The sequence below is a fragment of the Ananas comosus genome, unplaced genomic scaffold (assembly GCF_001540865.1).
Source record: "Ananas comosus cultivar F153 unplaced genomic scaffold, ASM154086v1, whole genome shotgun sequence".
Taxonomy (NCBI): domain Eukaryota; kingdom Viridiplantae; phylum Streptophyta; class Magnoliopsida; order Poales; family Bromeliaceae; genus Ananas; species Ananas comosus.
The window spans coordinates 8078-27412 of NW_017891001.1; the positions used below are offsets into that span (position 1 = coordinate 8078).

Here is a 19335-nt window from a genome sequence, read left to right on the forward strand (position 1 = left end):
TCTAATCAGTACTGACTTCCTTTTGCTGGATGAGCAAGTTAGTAAAACTCTGCTTTATGTAAAGTACTTTCTTTTTCAAATTATTATTACAAATTTTGCTATCCTCATCTATTAATTTTTGTATGTAGGAAAATTCTATTCAAGCATTCGCTCGAAAGCAAGAAGCAAGTGATTTTAAAGATTTGCTTACAGAGGGCAATGTCTATTATCTTGCAAACTTTAATATCCTTCCAAACAAAAAAAGTTATAGAGCTGCGAATGGAAAATATATTATTCAACTAACGAGGTCAACAACTGTTAATGAAACAAAGGATCATGTAGATGCCATCCCTTTGCATAAATTTACTTTCACTGATTTTCTCGATATTTCAGATGATAATGAAAACAATGTTAATCTTCTAGGTACGTCTACTTTTAGCTAATTCCGTTATGATATATTAAACTTTCAAAAATTTTGAATTCTAACTCTTTATACAAATATTTTTTTTCTCTACTACAGAAGTCATTGGTCAAATTATATCTGTTGGTTCTCTTACACATCTCTATGCTGGACCGAAGTTAACTCCAAAAAGAATTGTAGAAATACAGAATTTGAGGTGAGTTACATTTACACTTTATATATTGCTATTATCTTTCATTTTTTTCATTTGCATTTCTTTGAGAATTTCTACACAACACTTATAGGAAGGACAAATTATCTGTTATATTATGGGACAAGTTTGCAACGGACTTTGATGAAGATGCAATCATGAATAAAGAAAAAGATATTCCTGTTATTATCATATTTGTAGGAATGACAATTAAAACTTTCAAAGGTTAGATTTATATTTTTTTGTTTTCTATCTTTATTTTCTATTAAAAAATGTTGTATGCTATTAACGCCATTGTATATATAATTATAACCTACATTTTTTTGTTGATTTTACATCTCTAGAAAAAGTGTACCTATGCACTTCATCAGCATCAAGATTTTATGTGAACTTGCAAATTCCAGCAGTCGAAGAATTTCATCTCAGGTTTGAAAGTTTTTTTTCTTATTTATACACAATTATACATTTATATTTATAAGTCTAATGATGCAGACTACAATCACAAACTTACCAAATACAATTGGTAGAAGAAAAAAATTAACCAATTCTCACTTTAGAGGAAGAAATAGCTACAAATACAAAGTCACTTGCAGAACTGCTGAAACTTGATTGGCAACACTTTCAAGTAAGAAATCAATACATATTTTCTTGCTTTTATACTTATTTTACAATACAATTTTTCCTTCCATTATACCACACTTTGAATTGTACCTAATCACACATTACAAAAAATTTAAAGTTTATGTTTACTATTATTTCTTAGGGTACAAAATTTATCTGTAAAGCTCAACTAAAATCCATTGACACAACATATGGATGGTGGTATCGAGCTTGCTATCGATGTAAATGTGCAGTCAGAAATTATGGAGAAACTTTTTGCTGCAGCAAATGTGGTCGAAATGATAAACCACCCATTCCATGGTAATTTGATTACTACTTTTTTTATTCTTTACATTACATTCATGAGGAGCACTTGAGGACTGTGCTACAACTTCTGCGAGAGAAGAAGTTGTATGCCAAGTTGAAGAAGTGCAAGTTCTGGCTGCGGGAGGTTGCTTTCTTGGGCCACGTGATTTCTGCAGAGGGAGTAGCAATGGACCCGAAGAAGATCGATGCTATTCAGGATTGGCCCAGACCAATGACGGTGACAAAGGTAAGGAGTTTCCTAGGACTTGCTGGTTATTACTGTCAGTTTGTGGAAGGCTTTGCGAAGCTTTCCACACCCCTCACTCGATTGACTCGAAAGGGGATTCGGTTCATCTTGAGTGAGGATTGTCAGAGGAGCTTTGATGAGTTGAGACAGAGGTTGAAGTCAGCTCTTATCCTTGCCCTTCTTGTGATGGGGGAAGGATTTGTGATCTACAGTGATGCATCGCACAGCGGGCTGGGATGTGTGCTGATGCAGCATGGTAGGATAATTGCTTATGCTTCACGGCAGTTAAAGGATTATGAGAAGAATTACCCTACGCATGACTTGGAGCTTGCCGCGGTGGTTTTTGCTTTGAAGCTCTGGCGGCATTACTTGTACGGCGAGCACTGCAAGGTTTTCACCGATCATAAAAGTCTCAAGTATCTGTTCACCCAGATGGAGCTGAACCTGAGGCAGCGCCGGTGGTTGGAATTATTGAAGGACTACGATGTTAGTATTCAGTATCATCCCGGCAAGGCGAATGTGGTGGCAGATGCGTTGAGCAGGAAGGCAGTGTAGAGCCTGAGTTTGATGATCACACAGTAGAGGCCGCTACTCAAGGAGCTGCAGCGGCTAGAGCTCGAGTTAGTGTCCCTTGGGTCTACTGTGAGATGATGTCTTTAGTCTTGCAGCCCACTCTGTTGGATAGGATCCAAGAGAAACAGAATGGAGGTCCACATTTGTTGAGGATTCGAGAGCAGTTAGACAGGGATAGGCTGAGGGCTTTGTTGTAGACAGTTCGGGAGTACTGCGGTACGGGGACCGACTGTGTGTGCCTATGGATTCAGAGATTCGAGAGGATATTTTGAGAGAGGCTCATTGTTCTCCTTATACGGTTCACCCTGGTGAAACCAAGATGTATAAGGACTTGAAGGCACAGTTCTGTTGGAACGGAATGAAGAGGGACATTGGCAGATTTGTGGCTCAGTGTCTAACTTGTCAACAGGTAAAGGCCGAGCATCAGGTACCTGCTGGCAAGCTTCAGAGTCTACCAGTGCCCGAGTGGAAATGGGAGCAGATCACGATGGACTTTGTAGTGGGATTACCGAGAGCACAGGGTGGCTTCAATGCTATTTGGGTGATAGTGGACAGACTGACTAAGTTTGCTCACTTCCTACCAGTTCAGACCACCTGGTCCAGAGAGAGGCTCGCGCAGCTATACCTGGATGAGATCGTCAGGCTGTATGGTGTGCCAATGTCGATTGTATCGGACAGGGACCCGAGATTTGTTTCGCATTTTTGGCGGAGTCTTCAGACAGCCTTGGGTACACAGCTGCATTTTAGCACGGCGTTTCACCCACAGATAGATGGTCAGTCAGAGAGGACCGTACAAACTCTAGAGGACATGCTGAGGGCATGCGTCCTGGACTTTGGAGGAGGGTGGTATCGACATTTGAGAGTGGCTGAGTTTGCGTACAACAACAGCTATCAAACACGCATCCAGATGGCTCCGTTTGAGGCGTTGTATGGACGCAGATGTTGATCCCCTTTGTTTTGGAGTGATGTGGGTGAGAGGAAGACACTAGGGCCTGAGATCTTACTAGAGGCTGAGGAAAAGGTGAGAGTTGTTCGACGACACCTTTTGACAGCCCAGAGCCGCTAGAGAAGCTACGCCGATACCCGGAGACGAGACTTAGAGTTTCAGGTTGGAGATCATGTATTCCTCAAAGTCTCACCGTCCAGAGGGATTCGCCAATTTGGAGTACATGGAAAGCTCAGTCCACGTTTCATTGGCCCTTTTGAAATATTAGAGCGAGTTGGACCGGTTGCCTACAGGATTGCTCTACCTCCACGGCTAGCAGACATTCACGATGTGTTCCATGTCTCGGCTTTGAGGAGATATATTTTCGATCCTTCGCAAGTGATCGACTTCACTCCACTAGAAATTGGCGAGGATCTGAGATACGAGGAGAGATTGTCACGCCCCGAAACCGATACCAATTTGGTCCAGTTCGGGCGCGTCAAACAGACGCCGAACGGACAGCACCTCCCCTGTCCGCCCAAGGCCAACAGCGAGATCATGTACAACAAGTTCCCAGGAAATCACTTGAATACATACATGATCACTCAACAACTACGAGGGGAGCACAATCAGTGCTAAACAACTAAGAGCAACATACAAGTATAAGATATACAAGTAATGATAAAGAGATGAGCATCTATCTATTACATTCATTCAGCCTTTATAATACAATTTATTATACATTAAGCTTCTAAACATAATATAAAGCTTACATCTTCCAAAATATAAACATTAGCTTACATTCATTCCAGAATATCTCACATCCTATACATCATCTACTCTCAATGCATATAAAGGTGACTCTAATGCAGAAATAGGAAAGTAAACTAATGCAACTAGGGCCCTAGGCCCTTACCGCGATCCTCGCCGTGTGAACTCGCGCTCGGCCCTGTAGTAAAATGGGGGTGAGAACTAACTTCCTTAGTTCCCAGTGGGTTCGGCCGCCGACTCCGCCGATCTCCCCACTAGGTCCAAGTGGGCACAAGTAGATAACCAGATAGATAGATAAGTAATAAGCAAAGCGGTAAAGACAGGATAGTAAAACTACACTACTATGCCCGAATCATAAACATATGGATGCATGTACAATGAAATGGTAACAACTAACCCGTCAACATGTCCAAAAAGTAAAGCTATGCACTTATTCATCAATCTCATTTACTTGTTTCTTAATCTCGTGGCTTCTCTGAAAGCTCGCCTACTGTTCACTAGCCATCTCGAAGGTAGGGAGGGTCAACTCGCACTACGAACCGAGAACGTCTGCCGGGACCCAAAATAGGCAATCCCTTGGGACCCAAAATAGGCAATCCCACGTGACCAACTCCGGAGCGCACTACTTGTGTGGGGCTTCCATCACAAGATTTAAAAACAGACCGTGAGCATGATCCAATTCTCTCCACTCTAGGGTACCCTATCCTCTAGGGTTACTACCATCATGTAGTCCATAGGCGTCGTATACACCAAGTTTAACATGCATCACTTGTTTTCTTATACACCATCAACTAGATTGCCACTCGTCCATGGTTTACTATCGACTAGATGCCACTCGTTCTTTGTTTATCATTAGACCAACCATTGAGCCCATCTCTTTCTCTGCACTATAGGATTCACAAGTCTCGACCCAATCCTTATCGATCCACTATGTCAAGTATCCAATACATGCTACGATATCATCAAGGAAAGTATAAGGAAAGGCAATGCACAATCATCCTATAATGCAATAATACAAGATGCAGAATCGAAATGTACTAAGACATAGAAGGGAGCCCGATTGCTTCGGGATGGACACCACCTACCTTTTATAGCGTTCCGATTGCTCGTCGTCACTCGCAATCGGCCTCCTGCAGCGCACACCGCACGGCTCGACCCAACTCACGCGCGACTGCCAAATGACCTCCTATCCGCGATCTGGAAATTAAAGGTCTTCGGTTCCTTGTCACGATGCTCGAAATCCGATTCCGCGATTTATGGAAGCCGCCTCGGCCCTCCAGGCGGAAACGAAGCCTAACGTCCGTTTCTTTAATAACTTCGCACCGGCTAGACGAATCGCCGAATCGTCGCTTCCAACGCGTTCAGTGACCTATCAATTAGGTTTACAGAGAGTCAAATGAGATCAAACCCTTATATTTTCAAAAATTGCATTTTGAGCCCTAGGTTTATAACTAGGCAAGAATTAACTAAATTGATCCTAGATTCTAGCAATAATCATCTATTTAGCATGCTAGAATAGCTCTAAATCCATTCTTGAAGCTTAAAACCCAAACTACAAAGAGATACTATTAAAGGGTTTTGAAGCTTACCTTCAAACCTTGCTCTAATGGAGAGGAAGAAGATAGAGAAGATGGAAATCCACCTTTGAGCTTCGATCTCCACCAAAATCATCTCTTTTTGGGAGAGATTTAGAGAGAGGAAGGAGAGTTTCTCTCTCTCCCTTCCATGCGTGTGTGAGTGTGTGTCGCATGTGTGTGTGCTGCGGTTGAGGGAGGAAGGAGAAGAAGGGATTAATCCCTTTTTACAAGTTAGTCCCTCAACTTTACACTATTCACATCAGTTAGCAGTTCGGAACAGTTGGAGCCCTTCTGAATGTCCGTTTGAGCTCAAATTTGACAGACATGCTCAGTTTAACGTACTGAGTAAGAATATATCTTAAGTTTTCAGTTTCGACCTCGTTTGGTCACCGAAAACTGTGCCGAACTGTAATCTTTAGCAGATAACTCTCGGATTTTATTTCTCACTCTACGGGTGTCAGAAAAATATGAAACCTTAAATCTAGCCTCATAAAAATATTTCTGACATATCCTCCAATTTTTATAATTTTCTGAGAGTGCATTTTCTGCTAATTTTTCTATCCCGTTTCCAACAAAAAATTTCAAATCTTCTGTTTTTATCCCGATTTCAGCACAAGTCACTTCTGACTTATGTTTTACTTCTCTAAATCCAATAAAATAGTATCTCATACTATTTTTTCTTTTTATATTTAAATCCGGTATATTACATTACACCGCAACCTTATCGGAACCATTCAAATAGCTCTCCAACCAAATGGACACCGTAACCTCATGATTTTAGAAGTTCGGTACCTTACAGCGACCGTTGCGGATTCTTGCTTGGGAGATGAAAGAATTGCGCAATCGGGTCATCCCGTATGTAAAAGTGCAGTGGAGTAATCACGAGGAGCGGGAAGCGACTTGGGAGCTAGAGACGGTGATGAGGGAGTCCTATCCCTACTTGTTTGATGCTCAGGGTTGAGGTACGTATTAAGTTTCGAGTACGAAACTTTTTGTAGTGAGGGAGGGTGTGGTATCCCTAGTGTACAGCAGTAGAGGCTTGTCGACAGCTCTGGAGAGTGTCGGGATAAGTCCGAGTTGTGTTGGTGCGAAATAGACGCAAAACAGATTCAGCAGGGACGCGAGAGCAGGATTTAGCTTTGAAAATCTGCAAATTGCAGATTTTCTACTTGTTGTACTAGTACAACCACCAAGGCGTACCGGTACACTTTCTGTACCGGTACAACCAGCAGGGCGTACCGGTACACTTCGCCAGATTTTTGCGCAGCTGCTCTCGGGTTGCCATTTGTACCGGTATAACTACCCGTGTACCGATACACCAGGGTAGGTGAGGGGCAAATTGGTCTTTGCCATGCCTCGTACGTGTCACCCCTCTCCCCTAGCTATATACAGGTGTTGTCACGCCCCGAGCCCGCCTATTTGGTCGGTTTCGGGCATGCCAACAGACCGCCGAACCGACAGGGTTTTCCCTGTACCGCGGACAGAGTCTCCCCTGTACATTCAAGGCGTCGCAATCAATACAATATACGATGTTCCAACCAAGAACACATTTCAACCAAAGATTGCATAAGGAAGTATCAAAAACATAATTCTACTTGCTATTACAAGCATTCATCTCACATATTACATTTTACATTACAAATTACATTCTTTTACATTCAACTTCCAAATACAATCTAGTTATTACAAATTTACTACAAGTTGATACATCTTGTTCTTTCATTTTCCTCTACCCCTAGGCTATGCCGACTCGGGGTACTACTATCTCTGGTCTCTGGGCAAGGCGCTATCTATGGAGCTACGCCCATTCCTCGCGCCGCCGCGCCGCTCATGTGTGAACCTGTAACACCCCAAAACAACGTTGGGTGAGAACCAACTCCATGGTTCTCAGTGGGTACGGCCACCCAAGAGAAGAGCTCGACCATTAGGCCCAAAGGAGGCAAACAACATGTTAGTCCAATAGATAGATATAAAATCATAAATCATGCAACTAACATTACTATGCTTTTGCCTCACAACATGCAATATGTAAATTATGCAACTCATATAAGTAGATTAATCGTTTCTACACTTTATTCTTATCCATTCTTTACTCTTAGTCATTCTTTACTTTACTAGCTATTCTTTAACATTTGCCTTTCTTTATTCTTTATTACTTGCCAATCTTTAGCATTAGCCCTTATTTATTCTTTATTCTTTATTCTAAGGGTACTCACACCTCAACCATGTTATACACATTGCCATTCTTTCCTAAGGTTACTTTACATTAGTCCAACTATGCCACTCGACTCGGACTTGAGTTAATCATATGCGGATAATCCGCGATCTGTCAGCCTCGAGGTGAAGGAACTATCACACTACAAAATACATCGCCCGACGGGTCGCCCAGAGCTACGTATACCCGTGGTCAGGGATCCCCCGGTAGGAGAGGAACATGCCGCATACACCCGCAACCGAGATCCCCGATAGGGAGAGGAACATGCCACATGCACCCTAGCGCTCATGATTCTTGCTCAATTACAAGTCTCGAAGTTCTTCCGGTGGGAGAGGAACTTGCCACATGCACCCGCGGCCAAGAACTATCGAGCTCGTATGCTGCACTTGCAGCCGCTGCACTAGCAGCAGGGATTCCGGAATCCACTTTACATCTCTCAAGGGTTGGTCTCACCCTATAGTATCGACCTATCTAGGTCCAAGCCTTTACTCAACCTAAGTTAATACGTTAGGTTCAACGTCATTATTTTCTTAGCCTAGGTTCATTAACACTAGGTCCAATATTTTTTATCACCTAGGTTCATTTGACTCTAGGTTCAATGTCATTATTTTATTGTTTTCCTAGTTGTCCGCACCTAGGAATTATACTTGACATGCCACTCGTGAATAACCTATGCTCAATGACACTAGGTTTAATACCACTCATCATTCTAGTTACTTTTACTTAGGATTCTTTACATACTACATTTATTGAGTTCCTTACTTTACTTAGAGTTCATTGACTCAAGTTCAACCTTCACGTTATTCTAACATATTCTCATAATATGAATCATACATATATTCTTTAGCATCTCATGTACATACTTATGTTCTTCTCAAATGATCATTGATTTACACTTTAGCTTACAACTCATACATTCTTACTTAGCACATATCTCATGCATTCTTTATTAACATTTCAATTACTCATCCATTTCTAAAACATACATCTAGCTCATGTTACTTGGCATTTAACTCATGCATTTATCTAGCATATGTCTTACTTACTCATTTAGCATTTAGCTCTTGCATTCATTAGCATACTTCACATGCATTTACTTAGCATCTAGCTCATGCCATTATATGCATTTATTAGCATCATTATGGTGTATTCTTACTTAGCATTCTTATCATGCATCAATAGTGAAACACACTACACTTTGGCATGAAGGCGACCTAGTCGCTTCGGTAAGCACAACCCACCTCTTAACGCGTTCCGATTGCTTGTAGTCACTTGCAATCGGTCTCCCGCGGCACCCGTGACCCGGTTTGGCCCGAGCTCTTGCGCGACCACCCGAACGGTCATCAATCCGCAATCTGTCTGCTCTGGAGTTTAATCCTCGATACCACGATGCTTCAGACCCGTTTTCATGAATTTTGGGCGTCTATCCCACGTGCTGCGGCTATCTGTACCAAAACAGACCGTTTCGTTAATAACTTCACGTACACTCATCGGATCGTCGAACCGAGCGTTTCATCGCGTTCGTTTGATCCCCAAATAGGTTTACAAAGGGTCAATTGAGATCAAATCCAACTATTTACAAAAACTCCCTTTTTGGAGCCCTAGATGCTACTATAGCAAAATCCATCATTTAACTTCATGAATCATGCATTAACCATCTATTTAGCATCCTAGGATTCCACTAAAATCATCTTTAGAGTATAAGAACTTAACCCTAAAGATCTACCATTAAAGCTCCAAGAAGCTTACCTCAATACACTCCTCCCATGGTGAGGAAGAAGATGAGAAGAAGAAGCTTCCTCTTCTTAGCTTCCTTCTCCTCCTTTCTCTCCTTCTTCTTCTTCTTCTCTTCTCCTTTTCCTTTTTAGAGAGAGAGGGAAGGTTTGAGGGATGAAACGGTGAGGGAAAGAGAGAGAGATGTTCTAATCCCCTCTATACTCATAACTCATGCACAAAATGCCAATAAGCCCCTCAACAATGCTTCTCTTGCAACAGCCCGAACTGGGCATTTTCGGGCTTCGAGGACCGGTCTCCCCGACAAGGGACTGGTCCCAGAGAGCTTGCCCCGCGGGCAGCAAGGGCTCCCGCGCGATGCAACTGGTCTTTCCCAGAGGGACCGGTCTCTCGGGGACCGATCTCTCCCTGCAGGGACCGATTCCCGAGAGCAGGTTTTTCGGGACTTAGCCATATTTTCTCCTTTCTCACTTTTCACGCGTACGGGGACAGGTCTCCCCGACCAGGGACCGGTTCCCGAGAGCTGAAATTTGCAGTTTGCAGAATTATGACTCTTTAGCTCTCGAAGATCCCTTTAAACGCACTTTTACTCACTTTAACACCTTCGGACTTTCCGAAGGGTACCAACCTCGCACTTTGATCAATTTGACTAAAGTTCGATATTTATTTACCGAAGTTTTGGTATATTACATTCTCCACCCCTTAAAAGAATTTCGTCCGCAAAATTCAAACTACGTCTCAATTCAGCTCCTCGAGCAATTGAGGGCACCAATGCACTTTTCCACTTCGGAAGGGTTTCACACTCTTTGGAACTATCCAAGAGTACTATTACGAAGCTCATGATACCAAACACATCCAACTTTGCAAGGAGCATCTCACAAAGTACATTACGGTCTCCGTCATTCTAGGTGGTAGCGCAAGTCGAAGCTCGACGACTCTACGCGCTCCAACACCACTCACAACTCGGCACACAAAGAACTCTTCTTTGCATTTACTTCCCCTTCAGGGAAGGCATTTCAACTTAATCACCGACATTGCCTAAAAGCAATATCACCGGTGCATCGCTTCATCGTGAGTGCTCTAATTCCGCACCGACCTTTTACTCTAAGGTGAGATGGCCCACTTCGGCACATCCTCATTTCCAATCCTCAAATTCCACGTGGCTTGCCATAAGCTCAAGGTCTCTCCAAGAGCACTTCATTTTCCAATACCATATGCCACGATCAACGTCAAACCATTTTGTAAAGAGCTCACATGAACACTTTGCTCGTGAATTCGAGTCAAACCTCTCGATAAGGCCATCCGCCAAATCGCTTTCCACGATTTTCGTTGGTGGTCCAAAGGCCACCAATACTACGTAGGCCTACAGCCTAAACCTGTCTCAACATACGTGCATTGCCTCTCGCTCGCAAGCGTAGACCCAATCATAACTGGGGCGAAATTCTCATTTGGGAATTCACACACACTCCAACCAGGAGCAACCAAGATCCCAAACCGTATCCAATTCTCGTGTTGGATCACAACTGTACTCTCAGTGTACCATCAATCGCACTACACTCTCTATCGAACAACACGTATCACTACCGGCTCCTATGCACCTAGTGCGAGCCACCAGCCCCACGAGTGATTCATGGCACGCTTCACACTTTGCGATGCCCAAGTGCTACTGCCAACAAACTCACTCGGCCGATCTATATTCGCACTCCACGAGTACCTGTACTCGGGCGTTGTACGCTACTATAGCGTGCTACAATAAGCCTTGGTTTTGGGCAATCTTGCCCCCGCGCACCGTTACCAAGCACATTCTCCTGCCTCACATTGAGGTACAACTAGGCCCATAGGCCAAACTCGGGTACTAACCAACTATTCTCTCAACAGTGATTCACTTTCACTGTCCGATCTACCGGAACAACATCTGGAATACTCGGACTACTCGAGTATCCACCAGCACCATAACTCAACTCTCGCAATTTGCTACACACATTGCTCTGCGAGTTGGTCCATCGTTTCCATCTCTACTATGAGTCTCATCACTAGACCATCACTAGCAACTCGCTAGTGCCACACAGCTCGCTACCTGCACCGGTAGATACTACGCTCTCACAACACAAACATACCCGGGTATCTACATTTACCCGTCCCCTTGGTCCCTTCCATAATTACACATATAGTAATAAGTGAATATATGCTCAATGCATGCAATGCACCACTTTACATCATGCAGAAATACATAACTGCATTAACTAAACCATACCTACCACGACGCCGTCAGCAGCAGGTCCCTCAACCTGGGTCGCGTGTCCATAGCCACTTGGCGCCTGGTGCGAATCCCTCGGTTGCATCACTGTCATCGCTCGCTCTCCCGACCGTGCCGCAAGTGGCATACCTGCCGGTTGTCGCGGAGAGGAAAAAGTCATCGCCAACGCCAAGGCCCGGCTATCACCTTGCAGATACTTATCCCGCATATGGCCTGGCTGCCCACAACGGATACATCTTCCATCACGCAACGCACATCGCCGCGCTTGGTGGGAACCACCACAAATCACACAACCTGGAGAGGATCGAGTAGAGGACGGCTTCGAATGGCGCCTAGAACTTGACTGCCTCTCCGAACCGCTCAATAGCGACCTCGCCCCTCCCCGCTCATGCTTATGAGATTCGCGCTCCTTATGCACGAAAGCCTCGCCATACTCTGCCCATAATTCTCGGTCCAACACCTCCGCGAAGGTTGTGAGCTTGAGGATTTGCATCTTCTCGTAAATATCTGGTCGAAGTCCACGTAAGAACCAATCGGTCATATCCTTGTCATCCCGTACCACATCCGGGACACATCCCACAATACGGGAGAACTCCCATTCTACTCCCGCACTGAGCGGTCTCCTTGACACAGCTTCCTGAACCTGTCCTGAAGCTTTCTCTTCTCACTGTCGGGGAAGTAAGCTGAGAATACCAATCCCCGAAACTCATCCCATGCCATAGGAGGAAGACTAGGCGATCGGTTCCGCCGAATGCCTTTCCACCACACCTTCGCCGATTGCTTCAAGCAATGCACGGCTAGGGCCACCTTGTCCCTCTCCAATGTGTACAGCTCCTCGAAGAGCGTTTCCATGGAGTCAATCCATATATCCACAATCCAGGGATCGACATTCTCTCCATCGAAGGTAGGTGGATCAAACTTCTTGAAGGTCATGAGGGCCACCAAAGCCCGCTATTTATCCGCCTCCGCCAATGCACTTTCGGGAGTCGGAACGCCCGACCCCGACGGAAACATCTCTGCCGCAAGCCCCGCCTGTCTCGACGAGCCGCAACTGGCGCAGCCACCAGCTGCTCCACGGTCTCCTGGAGTCTCTTGATCCGTTCTTCCTAGCGCATAGCAGCCTCCTGCTGACGCTGCACTACGCCCACAAGCATTCCCAATTGTTCACGGAGCNCAACTTTCTGAACCTATCCTGAAGCTTTCTTTTTTCACTGTCGGGAAAATAAGCAAAAAATATCAATCCCCGAAACTCTTCCCAAGTCATAGGAGGAAGACTAGGCGATCGGTTCCGCCTGACGCTTTTCCACCACACCTTTGCCGACTGTTCCAAACAACGCGCGGCTAGGTGCACCTTGTCCCGCTCCAAGGTGTACAGATCCTCAAAAAGAGTTTCCATAGAATCGACCCATATTTCCACGATCCACGGATCTACATTCTCTCCATCAAAGGTAGGCGGATTGAATTTCTTGAAGGCCATGAGGGCTGTCAGAGCTCGCTCCATCTTCGCCTCCAGCACCGCATTACTGGGAGTCGGATTGCCCGACCCCAACGAAAAGGTCTCCGCCACAACTCCCGGTTGTGCACGACGGGCCGCAACTGGTGTGGTCACTAGCTGTTCTACAGTTTCTTGGAGTCTCTTGATCCACTCTTCCTGGTGGGTGCATAGCAGTCTCCTGCTGACACTGCACCACGCCCACAAGCACTCCCAACTATTCAGGAGCTCCGAGTCTCCACTCGCTCCGGATTGCTCAGAGACATCACTTGTCCCATCCCGCGTCGATCTAGTCGAAGATCGCCTACGCGGTACCATCGTTTCCTGACACATGACAATTCGATTAATTCTTAACCTTCTAGGTCGAGCACGAAACATTTGACATTAACTCAAATCGAGCGAAAGTCATACAAAGGCATCTATTCTCATCACTCGGTTTCATGTTGTACGCGTCCAACATGAACACACTTGGCTGAGAATAAACCACACTTTGGATCTACCTCTAACATCCATTATAGAGGTTTACCACATAACCCAATCCATTATCCTTTCGCCACAAGTCTCAAGTTCTCGTCTCTCACGAGCCTTAATCTCCTATGGTTTACTATCATAGGGTCTCCTAGGTCAAGCTAAACCATTTTTGCTATTCCCTTTTTATGTTCTTTTTATGTCTATGATACCATCTTATCTGTCACGCCCCGAGCCCGCCTATTTGATCGGTTTCAGGCACGCCAACAGACCGCCGAACGGACAGAGTTTTTCCTGTACCGCGGATAGAGTCTCCCCTGTACATTCAAGGCGTCACAATCAATACAATATACGATGTTCCAACCAGGAACACATTTCAACCAAAGATTGTATAAGGAAGTATCAAAAACATAATTCTACTTGCTATTACAAGCATTCATCTCGCATATTACATTTTACATTACAAATTACATTCTTTTACATTCAACTTCCAAATACAATCCAGTTATTACAAATTTACTACAAGTTTGATACATCTTGTTCTTTCATTTTTCTCTACCCCTAGGCTATGCCGACTCGGGGTACCACTATCTCTGGTCTCTCGGCAGGGCGCTATCTACGGAGCATGCCCTTGCCTCACGCCGTCGCGCCGCTCACGTGTGAACCTGTAACACCCCAAAACAACGTGGGGTGAGAACCAACTCCATGGTTCCCATTGGGTACGGCCACCCAAGGGAAGAGCTCGACCATCAGGTCCAAAGGAGGCAAACAACATATTAGTTCAATAGATAGATATAAAATCATAAATCATGCAACTAACATTACCATGCATTTGCCTCACAACATGCAATATGTAAATTATGCAACTCATATAAGTAGATTAATCGCTTCTATACTTTATTCTTATCCATTCTTTACTCTTAGTCATTCTTTACTTTACTAGCTATTCTTTAACATTTGCCTTTATTTATTCTTTATTACTTGCCAATTTTTAGCATTAGCCCTTCTTTATTCTTTATTCTTTATTCTAAGGGTACTCACACCTTAGCCATGTTATACACATTGCCATTCTTTCCTAAGGTTACTTTACCTTAGTCCAATTATGCCACTCGACTCGGTCTTGAGTCAATCATATGCGGATAATCCGCGCTCTGTCAGCCTCGAGGTGAAAGACTATCACATGCACCTTAGCCATCAATCCACAAACTACATTGCCCAACGAGTTGCCCAAAGCTACGTATACCCGTGGTCAGGGACCCCCGGTGGGAGAGGAACATGCCGCATACACCCGCAGCCGAAATCCCTGATAGGGAGAGGAACATGCCACATGCACCCTAGCGCTCATGATTCTTGCTCAATAACAAGCCTCGAAGTTCTTCCAGTGGGAGAGGAACTTGCCACATGCACCCGCAGCCAAGAACTATCGAGCTCGTATGCTGCATTTGCAGCCGCTGCACTAGCAGCAGCGATTCCGGAATCCACTTTACGTCTCTCAAAGGTTGGTCTCACCCTATAGTATCGACCTATCTAGATCCAAGCCTTTACTCAACCTAAGTTAATACGTTAGGTTCAACGTCATTATTTTCTTAGCCTAAGTTCATTAACACTAGGTCCAATATTCTTTATCACCTAGGTTCATTTGACTCCAGGTTCAATGTCATTATTTTCTTGTTTTCCTAGTTGTCCACACCTAGGAATTATACTTGACATGCCACTCGTGAATAACCTATGTTCAATGACACTAGGTTTAATGCTACTCATCATTCTAGTTACTTTTACTTAGGATTCTTTACATACCACATTTATTGAGTTCCTTACTTTACTTAGAGTTCATTGACTCAAGTTCAACCTTCACGTTATTCTAACATATTCTCATAATATGAATCATACATATATTCTTTAGCATCTCATGCACATACTTATGTTCTTCTCAAATGATCATTGATTTACACTTTAGCTTACAACTCATACATTCTTACTTAGCACATATCTCATGCATTCTTTATTAACATTTCAATTATTCATCCATTTCTAAAACATGCATCTAGCTCATGTTACTTGGCATTTAACTCATGCATTTATCTAGCATATGTCTTACTTACTCATTTAGCATTTAGCTCTTGCATTCATTAGCATACTTCACATGCATTTACTTAGCATCTAGCTCATGCCATTATATGCATTTATTAGCATCATTATAGTGCATTCTTACTTAGCATTCTTATCATGCATCAATAGTGAAACACACTACACTTTGGCATGAAGGCGACCTAGTCGCTTCGGTAAGCACAATCCACCTCTAAACGCGTTCCGATTGCTTGTAGTCATTTGCAATTGGCCTCCCGCGGCACCCGTGACCCGGTTTGGCCCGAGCTCTTGCGCGACCACCCGAACGGTCACCAATCTGTGATCCGTCTGCTCTGGAGTTTAATCCTCGATACCACGATGCTCCAGATCCGTTTTCATGATTTTTGGACGTCTATCCTGCGTGCTGCGGCTATCTGTACCAAAACAGACCGTTTCGTCAATAACTTCACGTACACTCGTCGAATCGTCGAACCGAGCATTCCGTCGCGTTCGTTTGATCCCCAATTAGGTTTACAGAGGGTCAATTGAGATCAAACCCAACTATTTACAAAAACCGCCTTTTTGGAGCCCTAGATGCTACTATAGCAAAATCCATCATTTAACTTCATGAATCATGCATTAACAATCTACTTAGCATCCTAGGATTCCACTAAAATCATCTTTAGAGTATAAGAACTTAACCCTAAAGATCTACCATTAAAGCTCCAAGAAGCTTACCTCAATAAACTCCTCCCATGGTTAGGAAGAGATGAGAAGAAGAAGCTTCCTCTTCTTAGCTTCCTTCTTCTCCTTTCTCTCCTTCTCCTTCTTCTTCTCTTCTCTTTTTCCTTTCTAGAGAGAGAGAGGGAAGGTTTGGGGGATGAAACGGTGAGGGAAAGAGAGAAAGAGATGTTCTAATCCCCTCTATACTTATAACTCATGCACAAAATGCCAATAAGCCCTTCAACAATGCTTCTCTTGCAACAGCCCGAACTGGGCATTTTCGGGCTTCGGGGACCGGTCTCCCCGACAAGGGACCGGTCCCAGAGAGCTTGCCCCGCGGGCAGCAAGGGTTCCCGCGCGATGCAACCGGTCTCTCCCAGAGGGACCGGTCTCTGGGGGACCGGTCTTTCCTCGCAGGGACCGGTTCCCAAGAGCAGGTTTTCTGAGACTTAGCCAAATTTTCTCCTTTCTCACTTTTCACGCATACGGGGACCGGTCTCCCCGACCAGGGACCGGTCCCCGAGAGCTGAAAATCTGCAGTTTGCAGAATTTTGACTCTTTAGCTCTCGAAGATCCCTTTAAACGCACTTTTACTCACTTTAACACCTTTGGACTTTCCGAAGGGTACCAACCTCGCACTTTGGTCAATTTGACTAAAGTTCGATATTTATTTACCGAAGTTTTGGCATATTACAGGTGTGAGGAGAGCTGAGAGAGATTGTTTCCCTGCTTCCTTCCCTCTCTCTCTCTAGCTTGACCGATTTTGGAGGAGCTCGGGTGGTGTTGGAGTTTCGCCGACGTCGCGCCGTGGTGCCGTTCGAGCGTGCGTTCGTCGTCGTAGCATCGCGAGGAGGCCGGGCGAGGGTGCGATTCCGCCGTTCTCGACGTCACGCCGGATTGGGATTAGCTATTGAGGTGGGTTAATCGTCGGTTACCTTCTAAGTATATAGATTGTCGACATGTGTTGTTTTTTTGTTTAGTTGATAGAAATTGCTCGATTCATGAATTTTGGCATGTGTAACTACAGAATCTGAATTGGAGCTTAGTACTGTGACTAAGTATTTACACATGTTGGACTTGGATATGACTTAGGAGAAAACCTGCGATTTGAACCTGTCACATACTTAAACTACCTGATTTAGCTCTAGGATCTATTGTTATTTTGTATCACCGCAGTATCAGCGTGGTGGATACCCCGGGTAGTTTAGATAGCTGTTACGCTCGTGCTGGGATGCCGAGTGTATTTTTATAGTAGCGTTCATACTGTTCCGGACTGTTGGGTATCGTCGGGGTTGACGGTGGACCCATATCGCCGTTTTGGGCGTCAGATTGTGCTGAGGGCACGTGACCTATTGGTTGTTAGACCAGTTGAACCCTGTTACTTGAGTTTGGCTTGTGAGAGCATGATTGAGCTCGACAGAGATACGCTTGCATACTCGGTTGGGTAGCTCCCACGAGTGCCACTTCGGAGACGGGCGCTGTGCTTTCGCGTTGGTGTCGTTCGTACAGGTTGGACTTACTCTCCACGGACTGCTTAGAGTGGAGGTAGCTATATAGTCGCAACCGGGCGGGACAGGTGTGTTCACAGTCCCAGGAACGAGTAGGCTTACAATCCCAGTTCGATTGGGTCAAGATTGACACTTCCTACGGTTGGTTAGTGTAGAGCATGATAATGTAGTGTCTTGTAGCTATAGAGTTTCTTCCAGCATTTCATACTATCCTTGCTCCCTTCTGTAGACTTAGTGGGTAGACCGACGATGTTTAGGGCGGTACCCACTGAGGACTATTTGTTTTTATAGTAGTTCTCACGCCCAGTTGTTACCCTGTTTCTGCAGAGCCTGCTGTTCCGGCTGCTGCTTCCTCGGAGACTTAACGTGGCAAGGGCGTTGCCAATTAGAGCCCTTCCCAGTTACTGTTGTTCAAGAGGTTACCAGCTGCAGATGGTGCTAGTTTTTGAGTTTCTTATACATATTTGTTGTATCTTGCTGGGGGAGCTTTTTGTGTACCTGAACGTATGTATGTATATGAAACTTGTTCCTGTTTATACCAGTTTTATTCGAACAGCCCTATACTATTGTTTGTAGTATTATATAATTTACAGGTACAGCTATCGCTTCGTATACAGGAAAAATTCTTTTGTATACGGCGGATTTGCCGGCGTGCCCGGGAAACGTGCAATCCGGGGCATAACAACAGTGACAACAAATTTCACTATATGGAAAATTGGCCCAAGATTTGATACAAATACCGGCATCCCAACTTGCCACAGCTACAAATGCTGACAGATACACACTCCCACCTATAATTAGTACTATTCTTGGAAGTATGCATATCTTTCAAATTATTCTGAGCACACCAACCTTCAATACAGAAAGTATGAGTTTCAAAGTAGTTAGAATTTTATCTCCTCCTGAAAGAGAAATGGCAACAACATCTGAACAGTTTGCTTCTTCATCCTCTTATACAATTTCTTCACATAATCATACTCAACAAGCAAAAAGAAACAGAGAAGATCAACTAGAGTTATATTTAGAACATACACCATCAAAGCAAGAAATGAGGTATTGTTATTTACTATAACTCTCTTTCTAAATACATTCTTAATATTAAATTTACTATATTGATGAGTAGCATTCTTATATTTCTGTATTGTAGCATCCCGGATGTGACCTCTCCTTAATAATGTTCTCCTAAATCTCCAGAAGATACAGTCTCAACACCACCTGCCAAAAAAATCTTCAAGTAATGGTATATGCAAATTCTACCATCTCAAAATTAGATTTTTTTTTT

At 44.1% G+C, this 19335-nt stretch overlaps 1 long non-coding RNA gene across 1 annotated transcript; it reads left to right on the forward strand.

Annotated features, from left to right (window-relative positions):
• Window positions 1-18546: 18546 nt before the first annotated feature.
• LOC109704525 lies at window positions 18547-19287 on the forward strand. The gene is made up of 3 exons (XR_002214422.1): window positions 18547-18561; window positions 18671-19106; window positions 19201-19287. It is a non-coding gene; the product is annotated as an uncharacterized LOC109704525 (long non-coding RNA).
• The last annotated feature ends 48 nt before the right edge of the window (window positions 19288-19335 follow it).